The following is a 21,551-nucleotide window of genomic DNA, read 5'->3' on the forward strand; positions in this document are numbered from 1 at the left end:
GGCCTAAATGGTGACAGTGGCCTGTTCCAGTGGTGGGCGACGTGAAGCCTGATTCTCTGCTATGACATGAAGACTGATTCTGTGCTGACATGAAGCCAGATTCTCTGCTATGGCATGAAGAGACTGATTCTCTGCTGACATGAAGCCAGATTCTTTGCTATGGCATGAAGAGACTGATTCTCTGCTGACGTGAAGCCAGATTCTCTGCTATGGGACCTCTGTCCAATTGATATTGGGTAATTTTTATTTTTTTAATTTTTATTTTAATTCATTTCCCTATCCACATTTGTTTGCAGGGGATTTACCTACATGTTGCTGCCTTTTGCAGCCCTCTAGCTCTTTCCTGGGCTGTTTTACAGCCTTTTTAGTGCCCAAAAGTTCGGGTCCCCATTGACTTCAATGGGGTTCGGGTTCGGGACGAAGTTCGGTTCGGGTTCGGATCCCGAACCCGAACATTTCTGGGAAGTTCGGCCGAACTTCTCGAACCCGAACATCCAGGTGTTCGCTCAACTCTAGTTGTGAGCTTTTATCAAATGTGTTTTCAGATCATAAGTTATTGTGTTTTAAGGTACAGTATGACGGGCAAGAGAAAAAGAAAAAAAGTTGGAAATTAAACGTCTCCCTACTAAATGACCCCAAAATTTTATCAGATTTTATTGTGTTTTATAAGCGCTGTAGACGGGTAAAAAATCCCCAAGAATCGATAGTAGTCTGGTGGGGAAAGATGAAACTTAAAATGTAATCTTTCTTTATAAATAAAGGGAATTTTAAAGCCAAAGAGAAAAGAGAGTTTTATGAAAAATTAAATACCCGTCTACAGACGCAATATAGGCTCCGAGATCTGGGTATAGATGTAAGTAAAGAAATTCTAGAGAGTAAGAAAGAAATAGCTAAGTGCCTGGAGCAGAAAGGAAAATAACTTATATTTCATTCCAGAGAGAAACATCTAGAGGAGAACGAGACCAGCTCCAGGTACTTCTTTAAAAAAATACAGCAAAAGCGTACCCAGATCGAGGAGCTAAATGGTGAAAAAGAAATAACTGGAATTTTAAGAAAAGCCCATGAATTTTATGCAGATCTTTTTAATGAGAAAAGAATTGATAAATATTTTTTAAAAGACTCACTGAAGGTGCTAGAAAATGTTTTTGATATTAACTCTCAAAATCTTTTATTACAGGACATTACCGAGAAATAAATTTTAGAAACAGTGAAAAGTTTTAAAAAAGAGAAGGTCCCCGGTCCTGATGGTATACCCATTGAGTTTTATTCTATTTTTTATGGTGTTTTAAAGGAAGATTTATTTTACCTTTTTAAAGAAATTTTTAATACCAAGGCTCTCCCGGGTTCCTGGAAAAAAGGAGAGGTCTCCTTGTTATACAAAAAAGGAGACAAAGCAGACATTGAAAAATGGAGACCAATCACCTTATTGAATTGTGACTATAAAATTATGGCTAAGATCTGTGCAAACCGCTTAAAAAGGACAATTCATAAGGTGATACATCACAACCAGGTCTGTGGGGTACGCATTTGGGATAATTTAAATCTTTTAAAGGATGCCACAAACAATATTAAAGAAAGAAAAGGCAAGGCAGCAATTTTATCTCTAGATTTTGAGAAGGCCTTTGATCGCGTTTCGCATTTTTATCTGTTCCAGGTCTTAAGGAAAATGGGTATACCGGAAGGTTTTTTACAATCCTTAAAGGCTTTTTACGACAACTACACAAGTAAGATTTTAATCAACGGTTTTAAGACTCAGGATGTCTTTTTAAAATCAGGCGTAAAACAGGGGTGTCCCTTGTCCCCACTACTTTTTATCTGCGCACTAGAGCCTCTTTTGTGCACCTTGAGAAAAGACAAGCAAATAAGAGGAGTCCCCGTGCCAGGCGGAGGGGGACAAGAGGCCAAAGTAGTGGGGTACATGGATGACGTGGCAATAATTTGTAGGGACACCCTGTCGGTGCAAAAAGTCTCCAAGCAGGTGGAATACTTCTGTTGTTCCTCTGGTTTTAAAGTAAATTTTAATAAGAGTAACCTTTTAAACATTGGAGACATGATTTTAACAGACATTTCTATTCCTGAGTCTGAATCTGTGCAGGTTTTAGGTGTCACCTTCAGTGAGTCTAATGACGGGCTTAAAAGCTCGGACGCGGTGACAGAGAAGATAAATAATAAAATTTGTATGTGGAGCCTTAGGAAGCTCACCATGGAAGGTAAAGTTTTAATTACAAAAATGATTTTATTGCCGATTTTACTCTATTTAAGTTTGGTCTTTCCGCCCCCTGAGCGTATTTTAAAGAAAATTATTAAGGCTTGTTTTAATTTTTTATGGGGGTCCAGGATGGAGAAACTAAAAAGAGAGTTGGTGGTGCTTCCTAAGAGTAAAGGTGGAAAAGATTTCCAGATATTAAAGGTTTTCTTTTAATCAAATATTTTAGTCCTATTTTATCAGATACAATACAGGTTTTTTTTATGAGAAAGCATAATTGGTTTAATACGGTTTTAAATTCCTCATATGCTTTTAATCTACCTGATTCTTATAAAATTTTAGATAAAATAGTGTCTCTTTTTAATTTAAGCGGAAAAAGGGTAGAAGAACTAAAGAGTAGTAAAATGATTTTAAAAAAAATAAAAGATGGAAAAATGACAGCCCCAATCAAGAATTTTAATGACACAAAATGTTAAAAAATATGGAAAGACGTAAATATTAATTATCTTTTAACTTACAGAAAGACCTGGAGCTGCGTGCATGAGTGTCTTCCATGCCGGGCATTCCAGCACCGAAGAGGACTGGCATACACTGCAGAATGTCCCCGAGGAGGTTGTAGGGATGGTATTGTTATTTTGCGCAGAAAATCTGGACAAAAATGTTACCCCTATTAAAGAGTATTACGGGACTAAAGGCGATAACTATGAACGGTGTTTGCTATGGTGACCTGGAATGCCCTTCAAGAATTAAAGGAGTAATGGCATGGAAGAGCATGATTTTATTTCTGAAGAAAATGTTTTAAAGATGATTTTAGATGAAATATACCAATATTATTGAATTGATAAAAAGAGAGCGCCTTTCATGTGTCATAAGTGGTTTTTAAGGGAATGGGGTTCAATTAGTTAATGTTATTTAATCTTTTATGTATATTGTAATTTAAGTTAAAATGGAAAAAATTTAGTTTTAATGTATTGTAAATTTTTGTCTCAATAAATATACCCCTTTTGGGGTTATAAACTTAAAAAAGAAATCTGTTCTTATCAGTTTAATATCTGATATGTCCGGGCGTGGCCTAGCGGAGTATGTGAGCGGACGTGCGGCACAGAGCTCCTCTGCTACCTCGGCCATTTATCCTGATAAACTCCTGAATTCGGCTGATTTCGGTTATACCCTGTCGGTAGAACTGCAGAGGATTCATATGCGTTGGTGGGGAGGCGAAAACCGAGCACTATGACCCGCAGAAAAGAGCAGAAAAGTTTGGAGAAGGAGAGCCAAGATGGCGCCGGCGCCACTCCGGGACGCTCTGGCCGAGTCACAGAACTCCAGAAAGGCGCGGCAGCTAAACTAGAGAAATATGCCCGGCTGTCATCCGCGACCCCTGTGAAAGGCACCCCGAGAAAGCCTGCAACTAAAGGTGGGCTGTCTGATGAGGACTCTGATATTGAGGGACCTGATCCAGCGCTCTGGCTACTGTGAGTGATTCCCTAACCTCAGCGGCGCCTGACTCTGATACAGAGGAACCTACTTTGAGGGATGTCATGCAGGCTATATCCAGGTGTGGCAAGTCGCTCAACACCCTTACCATGCAGGTGGGGGCCATTAAGGAGGATGTCTCCATAGTGCGGCACGATATGCGAAAGTTGGCAGACCGCACAACTGCCCTGGAAGGCCGGATGGGTGAAATGGAGGACGCTGTGGCACCTCTGACTGCAAGCATGAGGAATTATTCCATGAGACTGGATACCATTGCTGCGAAACAAGATGATCTTGAAAACAGATCCCGACAGAACAATGTGCGTGTGGTGGGGGCACCGGAGAAAGCGGAAGGGGGAAACCCATCTGAATTTTTTGAATCCTGGCTGCGGGACAACTTTGGCGCAGACGTTCTAACTCCCCTATTTGCTGTGGAGAGGGCCCATAGGGTCCCCATGCGTCCGTTGCCACCAGGTGCCCCACCTAGGACAGTCCTGATCAAAATCCTGCATTTTAGAGACCGGGACATTATTCTGAGGAAAGCGCGGGATAAGCCTGATCTGTCGGTTGATGGGCATAAAGTAGCACTCTTCCCGGATTATTCCCAAGATGTTCAGAAATGGAGGGCTAAATTCACGGATGTGAAGAGGCGTCTAAGGGCACAAGGGGTGTCATATTCTATGATGTACCCGGCCAAGTTACGAGTAGCTGCAATGGGGAACACGCATTTTTTCGAGGATCCTAAAGAGGCGGCAAGGTGGATAGACCGACATGAGAGGCAGCTGGCGGCGGATCATGAATGACCCACGTATTGAGGGGTGCCGTAGTGTTTACCAAATCAGGTCGTATGATTGATGTGGCCTGGTTATGTTTGGGTGTGAATGCCCAGGAATGCTGTTATGCGGGATGTGGTTATGTGAATGGAGATCCTGTTGTAATATCATTAGAAAGCATTGTGTTAGGGGTATAACCATCACTTACTCTATTCTGTCCGAGGAGCAAGGAGAGGGGAGGTTCTGTACACCCGTTTAATGTGATCACTGTATAGTAATTGTATACCCACGTTCTGTTCTATTGGGTATAAATTACTCTTTTCTATCTGAGACAAGAGAAGAGAGTTTGGGCACTCGTCTGCCTTTAATAGCGGGTACGGTGTTTTCTTCCCACAGGCCTTCTTTAGGTGATATAGTGGGACCCGTTATAGAGGTGGCCGCAGTGTTAAGTACTAATGTTTACACTGTTGGGGGGGTATTTTTCAGGGAGGGGGGTAGGGGGGGGTTATGTTTTACTTGAATGCACACACTATATATGAACGTGAAGGTATTGGTCTACTGTCTATATTCATTATGAGCTACTGCTGTATCGGCTCACCGGGTGCTAGAAGTCTAATAGCTGTATTTATGTATTTCCCGATATCTAAGTATGGCGGGAAGGGTTAATGTGCTTAGTTGGAATGTGCCCGGGGTTAAGGATGTCATAAAAAAACGAGCGGTTATGGATTGTTTGAATCAACATCAGCCGTTGGTTTGCTGCATGCAGGAGACTCATCTCACCTCTGACCAGATTCATCTGCTTACTCCTAAGTGGGCAGGACACTGCTATCATTCTACTTTCTCGTCCTATGCAAGGGGGGTGAGTCTCCTGATACACAGATCAATTGCATTTTCCTGCATCACTAAAAAGGTGGACAAAGAAGGGAGGTATGTGTGTTTACACTGTGTGATATATGCAACTACCTGTGTTCTGGTGGGTGTGTACATCCCGCCGCCGTATTCACCTGGGGTGCTTAAAGAGATATTGCAATTTATTGCGGATGTGCCTGACGCTCCTGTTTTATTAATGGGGGACTTTAATAATGTCCTTGATTACAATTTAGATAGGATGGGGGTGGGTCAAATCTCCCATGCAAATGGAATGTCGCCTTTTGGAGTCTTGATGCAGGAGGCTATGATGTTAGATTTTTGGAGGCTAAAAAATCCGTCTGTGAAGCAATTCTCTTGCTGTTCAAGTACTTATAACTCCTTATCCAGGATTGACCTCATGGTTGGAAATGCTCTTATGGGACAGTATATAGGAGACTTACAATATTTGCCGCGCAGGGTTTCAGATCACTCCCCGGTGGTGGCGGTGCTGGACTTTAGTGCATCACGTAAACGTGGTGGTGGGGGTTGGAAGTTTAATCCTTATTGGCTGCCTCTCCTGCCGGATGCTGGGGGAATCGGTGTAAGACTAGCGGAATTCTTCCAGATTAATCTCCCGTCTGCGTCTAGATTGGTGGTATGGGAGACTATGAAGGCGTTTTTGAGGGGTCTGCTTATTGCAGAAGTTAATAAAAAGAAAAATGAGTCTAGGGCGCGCACGCAAAAGTTAATCGCGGAAATGGAGGGGGCGGAGGCAGAATATATTTTAAGACCGCAGGAGGAGACTAGGGACAAATGGAAGGAGGCCCAGCAAAAATTAAATGACCGGTTGTTAGAACAAGCAAAAAATAAACGTTTTTTCCAGAAACAGACCTTCTATGAGGAAGGGGAGAGGGCAGGTAGACTTTTAGCATTGGTGTCTAAGGCTCAGATGCAGTCTACGTACATCGCGGCCCTGAGGGATGTACATGGTGTTATCCAAAAGGAACCGCCCAATTTGCTCCAGGTCATGTACTCATTTTACTCCACACTTTATAAATCCCGGCTGCGTGTTTTAGACACAGAAATTGATCTTTTTCTGCAACCCCTAAAATTGGGCACTTTATCAAACAAACATAAGGCGCGGTTAGATGGCCCAATCACCATTCAGGAGTTGGAAATTGCATTAAGAACAATGTCCAACAATAAAGCCCCGGGTAGGGATGGCTTGCCGGCTGAGGTATACAAGCGGTACTCTGACATTTTGCTTCCCCAGCTACTTGAGGTCTGTAATGAGGCTAAGCAACGGGGACGGCTCCCCGAATCCATGAATGAAGCGGTCATTGCCCTCTTGCCTAAACAAGGTAAAGATATATTTGAAGCTGAATCCTACAGGCCCATTTCTTTACTTCCAGTTGATGTTAAACTTTTAGCAAAGGTGTTAGCGAACCGTCTGAATTCAGTGATAACTATTTTAATATGTCAGGATCAAGCAGGCTTTATGCCAAATATGTCGACAGCGGTTAATATCAGGCGTCTGTTTCTGAATATTCAAGCGGCACATGTCCACACCTCGACCGCGGCGGTCACATCTCTTGATGCGGCCAAAGCGTTCGACAGTGTGGAATGGCGCTATTTATGGTTAGTGCTCAAGAAAATGGGTTTTGGAGCCGAATTTATTTCTTGGGTCCAACTGTTATATGCGTGTCCCAGAGCGGCTGTGAGGGTTAACAGTGATTTGTCTGACCCATTTATGCTTTTTAGAGGTACGAGACAGGGGTGTCCACTGTCACCGTTACTTTTTGCGGTGGCGGTGGAGCCCTTGGCAGAGGCATTGAGAATGTCAGTTATGGTCAAGGGTCTTCAATACGGACATAGAACAGAAAAAGTGGCGATATACGCTGATATTCATGGCGCTATACGCTTCTATTCATGGACGATTGGGAAAGTTCCCTTCCTGCCGCAATGGAAATCATTAATCGATTTGGGACTATGTCGGGATTAGTCATCAATTGGTCAAAATCCGCCCTATTACCCTTAGATAGCGAGAGTATTAGGCCCTTACCTGATACAGGAGGGTTGCAAGTAGTGTCATCCCTAAAGTATTTAGGAGTGTGGGTTACTACGAATCTAAGTGACTATGAACGTTTGAACTTAATACCCATGCTAGGTGAGTTCCGAATGAAGATACGGGCCTGGAGCAAATTGCCTTTGTCAGTCATTGGTCGAGCCAATCTCTTGAAAATGATACTAATGCCAAAACTTCTATATCTCCTCCATAATGCGCCGGTTTGGATCCCACTAAGGTTCTTTCACACTGTAAATGCAATTTTCAGAGATTTGATTTGGAGGGGAGGTGTGCCGAGGATTAAACTTTCAACCCTGCAGAGACCTAAAACACAGGGAGGTTTGGCGGTGCCAGATCCATGGTCTTACTATATTGCAGCCCAGTTGCAACATCTTAGGGGATGGGGAGATGAGTCCAGAATGAATAATTCAGGTCGTATTATTCAACATTTAATACTACGCACTTGCTTATTGTCTGCTTTGGAGGATGGATCTTTTCGTTCTCATGGCGCTCAATATCCTGTGCTATCCATGATACACAAAATCTGGTGGAAAGCTAAAGAGAAATTGAGTATTACGGGGTATACTGCCCACACACCTATATGGCCAAACCATTTGTACCCTGAATTGGATAAGGTTAGTGGAGTGCAGCAGTGGAATCAATATGGGCTGGATAAGATGGCTCAATTGTTTCTGAGTGGGGCACTGAAAAGTTTTGAAGTGTTAAGGCAGGAATTCAATATCCCTCATAGGTACTTTTATGTGTATCTACAGATACGACATGCTATTCAGACTCAGGAGAGGAGGGGGAAGATACGGCAGGCAGCTAGATGCGTTATCATTGAGTATACTGCAAGGTCAGGGACCACTGGTGGGGTGATTTCCCTTTACTACAACACGCTCAGGGAGGAAATTGATAAATCCAATCCATTACAGTTGTATGACAAATGGAAGGTAGACATTGAGGGCCTGACGAAGGAGAATTGGGAGAAGACTCTCACTGATTTGCCAACACTGTCGTTGAGTGAATCTTCTAGGATTTCTCAATTGTATCTCTTACATAGGGTCTATAGAACACCTACATTGCTGTTAAGAATGGGCTATAGGAAGGATGATAATTGTCCACGTTGTAATGTATCAGGTGCAAACTTGATTCATTTAATGTGGAACTGCCCACGTTTAAAAAGGTATTGGGTGGAGGTGTTGGAATGCATCAATAGAGTTTTTCAGGTGAGCCTGGAGGTTAATCCGCTAATTTGTTTACTGGGCCTTGTGGAAGTGCCTAGGACCATGTGGAAAAGGAAAATAGCTATTAAGAGAGTATTATACCAGGCAAGAAAGTGCATAGCATTTCATTGGATAGATGAGGTGGCCCCCACTAGCCAAGAAGTAGTGAGTAGGGTGCATGCATTGGTTAAATTGGAGGAATATGTTTACCTGAAAAGGGATTCGAAGAAGAAATTTGAAGCAATTTGGTCTTCATGGATCTCGTATTATGAGCTGTCTTAGATGTGACTGTACACTTTGACTGGAATGAAGGACTTGAAGGATATTGATGTGGGTGAATGGTGAAATGTTGGATGATGGTTGATGTCTGAATGCTTACGCCATAGAGTTACGTGAGGAATATGGAAATCCATGAAGTTGTATGCTCTGCCCTAGAAGATTGGACGGTGATGCCTTCAAAAAGAATACCACGAACTTACAACTATGGACCATACCTGAATTCTTCTTCTAAGTGACTGTGCTTTGGGAAAGGGGGGTGGGATGGAGGGGGGGAGGAGGGGAGCGGTTATAGTTGTGTATTTGTTTAATGCACTCACTTGTAAAAACAAAATAAAAATTATTTGATCGAAAAAAAAAATATCTGATATGTCCCCTATCTGGGGACCATATATTAAATGGATTTTTCGAACAGGGAGATGGAAAAAGAGCTTACTCTGTCCACTCCACGCATTGACCTGGTATTGCAGTACCTCCAGGACCGGTGCACCCCTTCTAATCCAGTATAAAAAACAGAAAGAAATTGATTGATTGCAAGCATCCTTCCAGCAAGCAAGTGGAAAGCTGTGTGTGTCCTGCCTCCCTCAGGAGTCTGCACTTTAGCTTCTCCTCTGTCTGCCCAGTCAGTGCTGTGCTGTGCTTCTTCCTGCATACCTGCATCTAGTCTGTCAATCTCCTAATTGCATCAGTTGTTGGTTTGTTCCAGCACCAAGCAACCCAGCCATCCAGTCTCCTCACACCCTAAATCCAATTAAGACTGATGGGTTAATTGGCTTATCACCTGAAGGAAGTGTTTGGACCTCCACGCACATTACCTTGGGTTTGATTTGGGCCTGTTGTGCACACCTGCGATGCTGAGTTGTCCCTGGGAATTGACCCTTTTGTAGCAAGTTGGCTGGATGTAACCATTTTTCCTTGCTTCATTAAATGAGTAAAGTTTGCCTGTGTCTCCCTCTTGTGAATCTATCATTTGAACTGGATTACTTGGAGGCTAAAAAGTAGTCTAGCACTTCCTATGTATCTGCAGCAGCAGCTGGACCTACCTTGTCTGGACAATGGACGGAACACTGTTGCGGGTGGGCGGAGCTATGCAGATGGGCGAACACGAAGAGGAGCATGCTGGTGATTTCTGAGCGTAGGACGCACGCACGTTTTCCCTGGTTTGTGAGAGAAAGAAGCCTCCCGATCTGTGTCTGGTGCTGGTGCCTGTAGTCTATTGCCTTCAGAAGTGCTCTGCATTGGGAACCATCGGCCTGTACTGCGAACCCTTTCAGGTTATTGCTTCTCGGCCTTTTGGCTCGATCAAGTGTGTAAAAAGCATTTGGTTCTTGCTGGAAGGTATTCTTGGTGTACCCATCTACTCGGCCTTGGAGGATCGATTTGGTTCATTGCCAGGTCTTAACCTTCTTGTTGCTATTGGGTAGTACGGCTTAGTCCCCAGGATAAACGGGGGGTGATTACCGTGGATCGTTGAAGAAACTGTTTCCTTTCTCGGAGGGGTCCTGATTCGGAGGTGGAGGAGAAGATCTTTTTTCGTCCGGTTCCCTATTTTCCTTTCCTTGTGGAAGCAGTGGCGGTCTAGCTCTGTAGTGGGGCTTTCTTTGATTAAAGAGGAGAAGAGAGGATTCTTTCCTGTCTAAAAGATGGAGTCTGGAAGGAGACCTGGCAGAAGAGGTGGCTTTGCTGCTGGAGATCGTCCGGATTTTTTTCCCGAGGATTATGGCCTGAAAGACACGATCAGATTCTTCATTTCATCTGAGTTTCGTGAACGTAAGGATTTAAATTTCTTATAAAGAAATATTTTTGTTCCTATTCTAAAAATCCAGTCAGAGGACTATTTTTGTGTTCAGACTTTTTTTTCAAGAGGGATTGTGGATGTGACTTTGGAGAGTAATTTCCTATGTGAGCAGGTTTTTTCTCGTTATGAAGTCAATAAGGAGAATAATGTTTTTTTGGGGGATAAAAATTGCCCCTCTTTTTCAGTTTCAGTTTAGATTATTAACTATACAGATGTACAGTCCCTTTGTTACAGACCAAGAAATAGAATCTTTCCTGTGGAACTATTGTGAAAAACTTTCCTTAGTTCAGTTGGGCAAAACGCCTTTTGGTGTATGGAATGGAAAGAGGATTTATAGTAATTTTCAAAAAAGATCCAATGGAAGAGAGTGGGATTTGTGGGCCTCCACCGGTGGTCTATATTGGTCGCAGTAGAGGATATCTTTTTTTTTCGGGGATGCCCCCTTACTGCAAATCTTGCAAAAAATATGGTAATGGTGATTTTCATTGTAATCGGTGTGAAGATTGTCCAGAGGAAGTTCACCAAGTGGAGGACTGTCCAAAAAAGAGAAATGTGGTGGCTTAGGTGGAACATGCTAATCAAGAGCAGCAAAGTGTTGAGCAGGTGCAAGTGGAGGAACAGATAAATCAAGTGGAGGAGATGGAGGGAGAGGTGGAAGAGAGTTCTAAGGGAGAAGATGTTGACGAAAGGAAGGAGATGGAAAAGATAAAAGAAAAAAAGAAAAAAGGGAAGAAGAAAACTAAGGAAGGAAGTAATGGAGAAGGAAGTGATCCTATTGAAGTATTAAATGATGATTTGACAAAATTAAATGAGATGATCTCTAGCATAGGGCCAAGTGCTATGTCTAGTGGTGTGCCATGTAATCAGGAAGTAATGGAGTTAGAATGTAAGAGGTTAAAAAGAAACCTCGGTGAAGAAGGTGGTTCGGGAGATTCTGAGGATGATGGTAGGGCGGAAAAAAAGAGAGGAGTGGAGGTGTTCGATCTATTACCTCCTATTAGTCCAGTTGATTCTGATGGCCTAAAGATAGATGAAAATGAGCAGTGTGAGGGCGGGGGAGAAAGCACTATTTTAAATGTTAAAAGATGATTTGTGTTGCTTCCCTGAATGTTCAGGGGTTCAAACAGAAGAGAGCTGCAGTTTATGATTTCTTTGAGAAAGAGAATTTTGATTTCATTTTTCTTCAGGAATGTAACCTGGAAAAAAGGTTGTGTTATAATTTTTTAAAAGAACATTGGAATGGTAATGCAGTTTTCTCTGGTGGGAATCAATTTAAAAGTGATGGTGTTGCCTTTTTGTGTAGTAGTAGAGATCTGTCCTGGGAGAATTTTATTGGTGGAAGTGAGAAAGACAAATAAAAAATTTAAATGTTTTTGTGTATATGGGAAAAAAGATGAGAATTTAGTTATTTGAAACTTTAAGGCTTTTTCTAACTGGTGTAGATTCAGTCATTGTTGGAGGAGATTTCAACTGTCATCTAGATAAAAAAAAGGATGGATCTGTCTCTTGTTTGAAGGAGATTATGGCAGCAGTGGATTTGAAAGACATATGGGTTTTGTGTGGGGAAAAGGATGAGGATAAAATTACTTGGAGAAATAAGAATTTTGAGTCAAGGATTGATTATGTTTTTATTTCAGATAAGTTGAAAAGTATTTCCTTTAAAACAGAAACTTCTTGTTTTTTTGATCACAAATTGTTGATTTGTTTGCTAGAATGTGAGGAAATGGAAGCTAAGAAATCTTCTCACTGGAAACTTAATACAAATATTTTGGAGGATGAACAGGTCAAACATGAATTTAGTTTGATGTATAGAAAATGGTGTGTGAAAAAAGATAGTTATAGGGATATTCTAGAATGGTGGGACTTCGTAAAAAATCAAATTAAGTTGTTTTTTATTCATGTTGGTAAAAGGAAGGCACGGGAGAGATTAAGACTATATGAAGATTTAAATGCAAAACTTCAGTGTTTTTATCTTTTTAAGAAGAATGGTGTGAATTTGGATGATGATATTAAGCGTATAAAAAATTAAATTTAATAAGGTTTTACATGAAAAGGGGAAATAAATTATTTTTAATTCCATTGTTAAGGTTTTAGAACAAGATGAGAAGTGTTCCAATTTTTTCTTTAAAAAAATAATAGGTAAATAAGATTTTATTGAGAAATTGGAAGGAGAAGTGTTGATTGAGGAGAAGATTAAGAAAGTACAGGCATTTTATGGGGATCTATACTCGGAAAAAAATAGTGATGCATGTTTGAGAGATTTCTTTTTGGGAAAAGTGGAGAATTGTTTTAGTAAAGAAGAAGTTGATATGTTAGCTGAAAGTGTGTCACAAAATGAGATTTTTGAGGTGCTACAGAGTTTTTCAAATAATAAGACCCCTGGTTTAGACGGTTTACCTGCAGAATTTTACAAAGTTGTTTGGAATATAATCAAAGAGGAGTTGTATGAGGTTTTTAAAAAAGTATTGTCTTCGTTTATATTACCTGTATCTTGGACAGAAGGAGTGATTGTTTTGCTTTTTAAGAAAGGGGAGAAGGAGCAGATAAAGAATTGGAGACCTATCACTCTATTGAATATTGATTACAAAATGTATGCTAAATTGTTGGCGAACCGTTTAAAAAAAGTGATTGCTTCTGTAATTGGTAATGATCAGACTTGTGCCGTACCAGGAAGAAAAATTTGTGATTCGTTGTTTTTAATTAGAGATGTGATTTAAGATGTGAATGATAGAGGTCAAGAGGTAGCGCTGTTATCGTTGGATTTTGAAAAGGCGTACGACAGAGTTTCTTATCAGTTTTTATTTGAAGTTCTAAAGAAATTTGGTTGTCCGGATGTTTTTATAAATTGGATTAGATGCATGTATTTTAATAATATGAGTAAAGTTTCAGTTAATGTTTTTTTATCTGGGAATGTTGAAGTTAAATGTGGTGTTAAACAAGGATGTCCGTTATGTCCGGTTTTATTTATTTGTGCCATTGAACCGTTATTATGCGCAGTTAGGAAGGACAAAGTTATTAATGGTGTTTTTATTCCTGGGAATAAGAATGATGATTTAAAAACTGTGGCTTATATGGATGACGTGACCTTTTTTGTAAAAAATCAAAAAAGTTTAAATAGGGTATTGAGAACAGTAGATTGGTTTGGTGAAGCATCTGGTTTTAGTTAATATTGACAAGTCTGGTTATTTGGCGGTTGGAAAGTGTAATGTTGATGTAGACTGTAAAATAAAAAGAGTGGTTGAACTTAAAATTTTAGGGATATATTTTTCAGGAACCTGTGGAAATGTTAAAAATTGGGAAGCGTTGTTGGAGAGAGTAAGGAAAAAGATTTGTTTTTGGAATATAAGACTTTTAACTTTGGAAGGGAAAATTTTGGTGATAAAACAGGTTTTGATCCCAATTATTTTATATGTCTCAATGATTTTTATGCCTCCTTTTAAGATTCTAAGGAAATGAATGAAATTGTGTTTTACCTTTTTATGGAAGTCGAAAATGGAGAGGGTTAAGAGGGAAGAATTATTTAAACCCCAAAAAAGGGGGAATTTTTTTTCCAGATATTAGACGGTTTTTATATATAAAATATCTTGCTTGTTGTGTCAGTATGATGTTAGGGCCAGAGTCAAAAGCAAAAAAATTTCTTATTTATAATTTTTATTTTTATTTAAGGAAATATAAATGGATGAGTATAGATTTGAATAGACCTTACAGACTTTTACCATCACAGCATTATTTAATTTTAGAAAAAGTTTTAAGAGATTTTAAGATTGGAGATTTGGAAATAAAAATATTTTTAAAAAAATTCTTGCGTTTTTAGATGACAAAATTGAAATGAGCCCGGTGAGTCGTTTTTTCGTATAAGGCTACTTTCACACTAGCGTTCGGGTGTCCGCTCGTGCGCACCGTTTGAAGGGGCTCACGAGCGGCCCCGAACGCATCCGTCTGGCCCCAATGCATTCTCAGTGGAGGCGGATCCACTGAGAATGCATCCGCCTGCCAGCGTTCAGCCTCCGCTCCGCTCAGTGAGCGGACACCTGAACGCTGCTTGCAGCGTTCGGGTGTCCGCCTGGCCGTGCGGAGGCGAGCGGATCCGTCCACACTTACAATGTAAGTCAATGGGGACGGATCCGCTTGAAGATGACACAATATGACTCAATCTTCAAGCGGATCCGTTCCCCATTGACTTTCAATGTAAAGTCTGAACGGATCCGCTCAGACAACTTTCACACTTAGAAAATTTTCTAAGTTTTAATGCAGACGCATCTGTTCTGAACGGATGCGAACGTCTGCATTATCGGAGCGGATCCGTCTGATGAAACATCAGACGGATCCGCTCCGAACGCTAGTGTGAAAGTAGCCTTAAATTGTAAAGATTATTTGGGAAAATGTGAATTGTAGTAATTTGACAAATGAACAGAAAGATCTGTTATGGTGTAGTATTAAAGATTGTCTTCCAACAAGAGAATTTCAGTACAGAAGAGGTTTAGTAAGGCTAGAGAGATGTGTTAGAATACGGTGTCAAGATAGTGAGACCCCAGTACACATCTTTTGGAATTGTTTCTTTGCACAAAATGTATGGAGGAAATTAAGTAATTTAATTAAAGTTGTAAGTGGGGTGAGATTTCTGAATTTTAATATGGTGTTCTACGGTTTAGGTATTGAGAAATAAGACTTTATGGTGGTGTGGTTAATTTTGTCATGTGTTAAATTATATTTATGGAAAGTGAAAAATATTTTAGTGTATAGACATGATGAAGTCTCTGTGGAAAATTGTCTAAAATTAAGTCTTAGTTATTTATATGTGTTTTTTTTGGAAAGATAAGATTTCCATGGGGGTAGATAAAGCTGAAGAGAAATGGAAGCAAAAGAGGTGGAATAACCTTATATTGTAATGTCTTTGTCATAGATGTATGGTGTTTTTTTGTCAATGTTATGCTTTATGGAAAAAAAAGAAAAAAAATGAAAAATAAAATATATATGTATGTATATATAGATAATAATATATATATATAATTAATAATACAATTTTTTGAAGATATAAGACTTTCACAATGATGGAAAATTTAAGATTTGAGATATAAGACTTTAAATCTATGACTTAAAATTTTCTGAGTGAAAAAATAAAATAAAAAATCTGTTCTTATCAGTTTAATATCTGATACGTCCCCTATCTGGGGACCATATATTAAATGGATTTTTCGAACAGGGAGATGGAAAAATAGCTTGCTCTGTCTACTCCACGCATTGACCTGGTATTGCAGTACCTCCAGGACCGGTGCACCCCTTCTAATCCAGTATGAAAAACAGAATGAAATTGATTGATTGCAAGCATCCTTCCAGCAAGCAAGTGGAAAGTTGTGTGTGTCCTGCCTCCCTCAGGAGTCTGCACTTCAGCTTCTCCTCTGTCTGCCCAGTCAGTGCTGTGCTGTGCTGCTTCCTGCATACCGGCTAAAAAGTAGTCTAGCACTTCCTATGTATCTGCAGCAGCAGCTGGACCTACCTTGTCTGGACAATGGACGGAACACTGCACGTGTCACAGGAGGCTTGTCAGGTCAGAGGTCAAGTAAGGTCAGGTCAGTGGATGACATCACAAGGGCCCTGATGGAACACTCAACAATGGGGCCCTGACATCACAATCAACAACAATGCATACCCTTTTTTTTTTTTTCACTACAACTTCTCCATTCACTCCTCATATCATGTTTTCTGCTTGGCGTGCTTTGGCACCAGGAATTGCGTGCGAAGAAAAGGCATGGCCAAAAGTTGCGGGTGGGCGGAGCTATGCAGATAGCGAACACGAAGAGGAGCATGCTGGTGATTTCTGAGCGTAGGACGCACGCACATTTTCCCTGGTTTGCAAGAGAAAGAAGCCTCCCGGACTGTGTCTGGGTCTGGGGCCTGTAGTCTATTGCCTTCAGAAGTGCTCTGCATTGGGGACCATCGGCCTGTACTGCGAACCCTTTCAGGTTATCGCTTCTCGGCCTTTTGGCTTTGATCTTGACGGATTGGAGTCAGGAGGCGGGTGTGCTACTGTGGAGCCTTGCCCTCGGCCTTGCTTGTAGTTACAGGCTTGCTGCTATTAAGGGTAGGAGGAAGCAGTGGCTTCACCTCTCAGGACGTCGGGATTCGGAGGATCGTGGAGGAATCTGCTGGACTACGGGACCTGTCGACTGGGCGGAGGCGATCCCAGCCTTTCGTGGGCTGTTTTTTGGATTGGAAAGAGGAGAGGAGATTGAAGGTTTCGGAATGGCATCTTTTGGCGGCGGCAGGAGAAACCCTGGGGATGGATACCGTCCTGATTTCTTTTCAGAGGAATACAGTTTAAAGGATACCATCCGTTTTTTTGTGGCACCAGAACACCGACAAGGTAAATACTTATCATATATTTACCGGCATATTCTGTGCCCAATCTTTAATTTGGAGAAAGAAAACTATTATTGTGTACAAAGTTTTTTTTCTAGAGGAATATACGATGTTACTCTGGTTAATTTGGACCTATGTGAAAAGACTTTCGCCCTCTATGAGAGGAATAGAGGAGGGGAAGCCTTTGAGGGTCTAAAAGTTGTACCTCTTTTTCAGTATCAGACCAAATTGCTGACTATTCAAATGTATAGCCCTTTTGTTTCTGATCAGGAAATAATGGGTTTCTTACTACAATACTGCGAAAAGGTGATATTTAAAACCTATGGAAAAATAAATTTCGGAGTATGGAACGGTAAGAGAATATATACTGTGTTGTTTAAAAAAGACCCAAATGAAGAAGGAGTGGCTAGAGCGCCCCCAATTGTGTATATAAATAGATGCCGCGGGTATCTGTTTTTTTCAGGTATGCCCAAATACTGTAAAAGTTGTAGGAAATATGGACATGGTGATTTGGACTGCAGAAGGTGCAAGAACTGTACTTACGAGGATCAATGTCCTCATAAGGGAAAAGAGCAAGAGGACAATCAAAATAACATAGAGGAAGGTTCTTCCCTACAAGAAAATGAAGGAGGAATAGGTGCAATGGAGGCAGAGGTGGAGGATGAGGGGAATATAGGAGGAAATAAGGTAGTGGAGAATGAGGAGGAGGAAAAAATAAACAAAAGTGATGGGAATACTCAGGATGTGCCAATTGAAAGAACGGTGGAAACAGCACCAGGTGTTAAAAATAGGAAAAGACAAAAGAAAAAAGAGGTGGTTAAGGAGGTGGTGGACCCACCAAATGTGGAAATTCCACAGGAAGTGCAAAATAGCAGAATGGTGGAATTACAAAAGGAAGATTAAGTCAAATAGGGGGAAGCAATGCTGAAGATGAGAGTTTGCCATGTGGTCAAATGGAGTGGAATGTGAAAAGTCTGAAGAGGGGTCCTAGTGAAAAGGAGGATTCCTGTGAGGAAGATAGTGGTGGTGAGGTAGGAAATAAAAGAGCAAGGGAAGTACTGGGATCTGTATCTACTAGTTCCACTGATTCAAAAAATGATGAAATGTGTGGAATAATGAGGGCCGGGGAGTTAGCCCTACACCAGGCGTTAGTTGATGGTAAAATGTGGTTCCTTGAATGTTCAAGGCTTAAATAAAAAATATAAACGAACTGCACTTTACGAATATCTTGAAACTGAGAATATAGATTTTATTTTTCTACAAGAGTGTAACTTTAGGAGAAAAATTGATTATGAGTATTTAGGGAAAGATTGGAGTGGAAATTCTGTTTTTTCAGGAGGTAACGAGAGTAAAAGTGATGGGGTAGGTTTTTTATATAAAAAAGAGTGGGAAATGGGAAGGTTTGAAGAAGTGTTCCCAGGAAGAATCTTAATGGTAGTGGTAAAGAGAAGTATTTTAAAAATAAAATGCTTTTGTGTATATGCTTATCCGGAAAAAAAAGAAAAGGAAAGATTTATTTGAAGTGCTGCAACTATTTATTTCTGGTACTGAGCCCATAATTATTGGTGGGGATTTTAATTGCTGTTTAGATCGAAAAAAGGATAGTTCAGTTTCAGTTTTAAGGGGGATTTTAGAGTCAGGGTATGTGAAAGATGTATGGGTAGCTTGTGGAAGGGAAAAAGAGGATGAAAGTACATGGAGAGGTAGAATGGTTGTATCTAGAATAGACTGTCTTTTTATATCAGCTCATTTTAAAGCAGTTTTAAATCAGTTAATAGTTGTTTTTCAGATCATAATTTAATTAAGTGTGTTTTAACTTTGGAAGAAAAGGAGTGTAGGAAACCGCCTAACTGGAAACTAAATGTATCTTATTTGGAGGATAAGGAAGTTAGGAAAAGCTTTTGTAGGTTTTATAGGAAGTTAGGTTTTAAGAAGAAAGATTATAGTAACATTCTGGAGTGGTGGGATTTTGCAAAGGAACAATTTAAAATATTTTTTAGAAGGATTAGTAAGAAAAAGGCAGAAGAAAAAAAGAAATTATACTCATTGTTAAATGCTAGATTGCATAGTTTTTATGAGTTTAAAAATAGTGGTTTGAACTTTGATGAAGACATTGAAATAGTTAAAGGCGAGATTAAAAGAATATTATATGAGAGAGGAAAAGAGATCATCTTTAATTCTAGGGTAAAAATGTTGGAGGAAGAAGAAAAATGTTCCAATTTTTTCTTTAAAAAAATAGAGGAAAGATTTTATGGATATTTTAGAAGGGGAAGTGGTTTTAGAGGGAAAGATGAAAAAGGTTGAAGATTTTTATGGGAATCTATTTGAAAAAAAAACTGCGATAAATCTTTGAGTGATTTTTTTTAAGCTCTTTGGATAATAAGTTGAATGAAGAAGAAAAAAATAGTCTAATTAGTGTGGTGACCAAAGAAGAAATCTGTGAGACAATTAATAGTTTTTCGAATTTAAAAACTCCTGGATTAGATGGAATACCTATTGAATTTTATAAATCCTTTTGGTGTTTAATTAAGGATGATTTTAATGATGTGATTCAGGTGATTTTATTGTCAATGTCAGTGCCAAAGTCGTGGTTAGAAGGAGTGATTGTTTTGTTATTTAAGAAAGGAGAAAAGCAGCTAATCAAGAATTGGAGACCAATTACATTGTTGAACACAGACTATAAAATCTACGCAAAGATACTAGCAAATAGATTTTAAAAAGTTATTGCCACCGTTATTGAGTTTGATCAATCATGTGCTGTGCCTGGAAGGAAAACTGTAGACTCCTTGATACTATTAAGAGATATTTTGTGGGATTGTGTTGACAGGAATAAAAAAATGGCAGTAGTTTGATTAGATTTCGAAAAAGCTTATGATAGAGTGTCACATTCTTTTTTTATTTAAGGTATTGGAGAAGATGAATTGTCCAAAGAGATTTATTGATCAAATTAGATGTTTATATAGAAGTTAGTTTAGCAAAATATCTGTTAATGGTTCTTTGTCAAATAAGGTGGAAATTTTATGTGGTGTAAAACAGGGATGCCCATTATCCCCAATTTTGTTCATAAGTGCAATAGAGCCTTTGTTGTGCGCGATAAGGAAGGACAAAGTGATAAATGGTATTTTTGTTCCAGGTGGTAAGACTGAGTATGCAAAAGTTGTTGCTTACATGGATGATGTGACAGTTTTAGTAAAAGATCAAAGAAGTTTGAATAGAGTGTGTAGAATTTTAAATTGGTTTTGTGGTGCGTCAGGTTTTAAATTAAATTATGATAAATCAAGTTTTATGTGTATCGGTGATCTGGTTTTAGATTCAAGTTGTGGGTTAGCAAGTGTTTCTGAATTAAAAATTTTAGGTATATTTTTTCAAAATCAGTTGGAAATATGAAAAATTGGGAGTCGTTGTTGGAAAGAGTTAAAAAAAGATTTGTTTTTGGAATTTTAGGGTACTTTCACACTTGCGGCAGGACGGATCCGACATTCTGTTCACCATGTCGGATCCATCCTGCGGCTATTTCACCGTGCCGTCGGACCGCCGCTCCGTCCCCATTGACTATAATGGGGACGGGGGCGGAGCTCCGGCGCAGCACGGAGGTGCACGGCGACAGGCCGCCGGACTAAAATTACTGCATGTCAGGCTTTTTAGTGCGGCGGCTTTCGCCGCGCACATCCCCGCTGCGCCAAAGCTCTGCCCCCATCCGCAATTTAGTCAATGGGGACGGAGCGGCGGCACGGCGAAATAGCCGCAGGACGGATCCGACATGGTGAACAGCATGTCGGATCCGTCCTGCCGCAAGTGTGAAAGTAGCCTAAGGCTTTTAACCATGGAGGGGAAGATCTTAATTATTAAAAAAGTTTTATTACCAATTTTTTTATACGTAGCAGCTGTTTTTATGCCCCCTGTAAATATTATGAAAAAGATAGTTAAGTTGTGTTTTAATTTTTTTTGGAGATCAAAAATGGAAAGAGTAAAGAGAGAGGAATTAAATAAATTAAAATTATTAGGAGGGAAAAGTTTTCCGGATATTAGGAGATTTTTATTTGTGAAATATCTATCGTATTGTATAAGTACCTTAATTGGACCAGAAACAAGAGCTACACTTTTTATGAGGTATAATATGGGGTTTTACATTAGGAAATATAAATGGTTGAGTTTAGATCTTAGGAAGCCATATAGATTGATTCCTGCTGAGAATTATATAATAATTGAGAAAATCTTGAGAGAATTTAGGTTAGGAGAAGAAGATATAAATGTCTTAAAAAATCATAGGAATGTGTTAAAAACTTTAGATGAAAGAAAGATTATGAGTCCAGTGGGAATGTTTACAGAGACGGTGGCCAAAAAAATATGGGTGAATATAAATGCCAATTTTTTATCAAATGAACAGAAGGATCTTAATTGGTGTATCATAAAAGATTGTTTAGTAACCCGTGAATTTCAGTTTAGAAGAGGTTTTGTTAGGAGTGAATTATGTCCAAGAAGTAATTGTACGGAATGTGAAAATCCAATTCATGTCTTTTGGGAT

General features: G+C 39.8%; 1 non-coding gene and 1 pseudogene across 1 annotated transcript; both read left to right on the forward strand.

Annotated features, from left to right (window-relative positions):
• The first annotated feature begins 9,183 nt into the window (after positions 1-9,183).
• LOC121006529 lies at positions 9,184-9,363 on the forward strand (annotated as a pseudogene).
• Positions 9,364-15,762: 6,399 nt separating this feature from the next.
• On the forward strand, positions 15,763-15,949 carry LOC121006406. The gene has a single exon (XR_005780255.1). It is a non-coding gene; the product is annotated as a U2 spliceosomal RNA (small nuclear RNA).
• Positions 15,950-21,551: the final 5,602 nt, after the last annotated feature.

The sequence above is a fragment of the Bufo bufo genome, chromosome 6 (genome assembly GCF_905171765.1).
Source record: "Bufo bufo chromosome 6, aBufBuf1.1, whole genome shotgun sequence".
Classification (NCBI taxonomy): domain Eukaryota; kingdom Metazoa; phylum Chordata; class Amphibia; order Anura; family Bufonidae; genus Bufo; species Bufo bufo.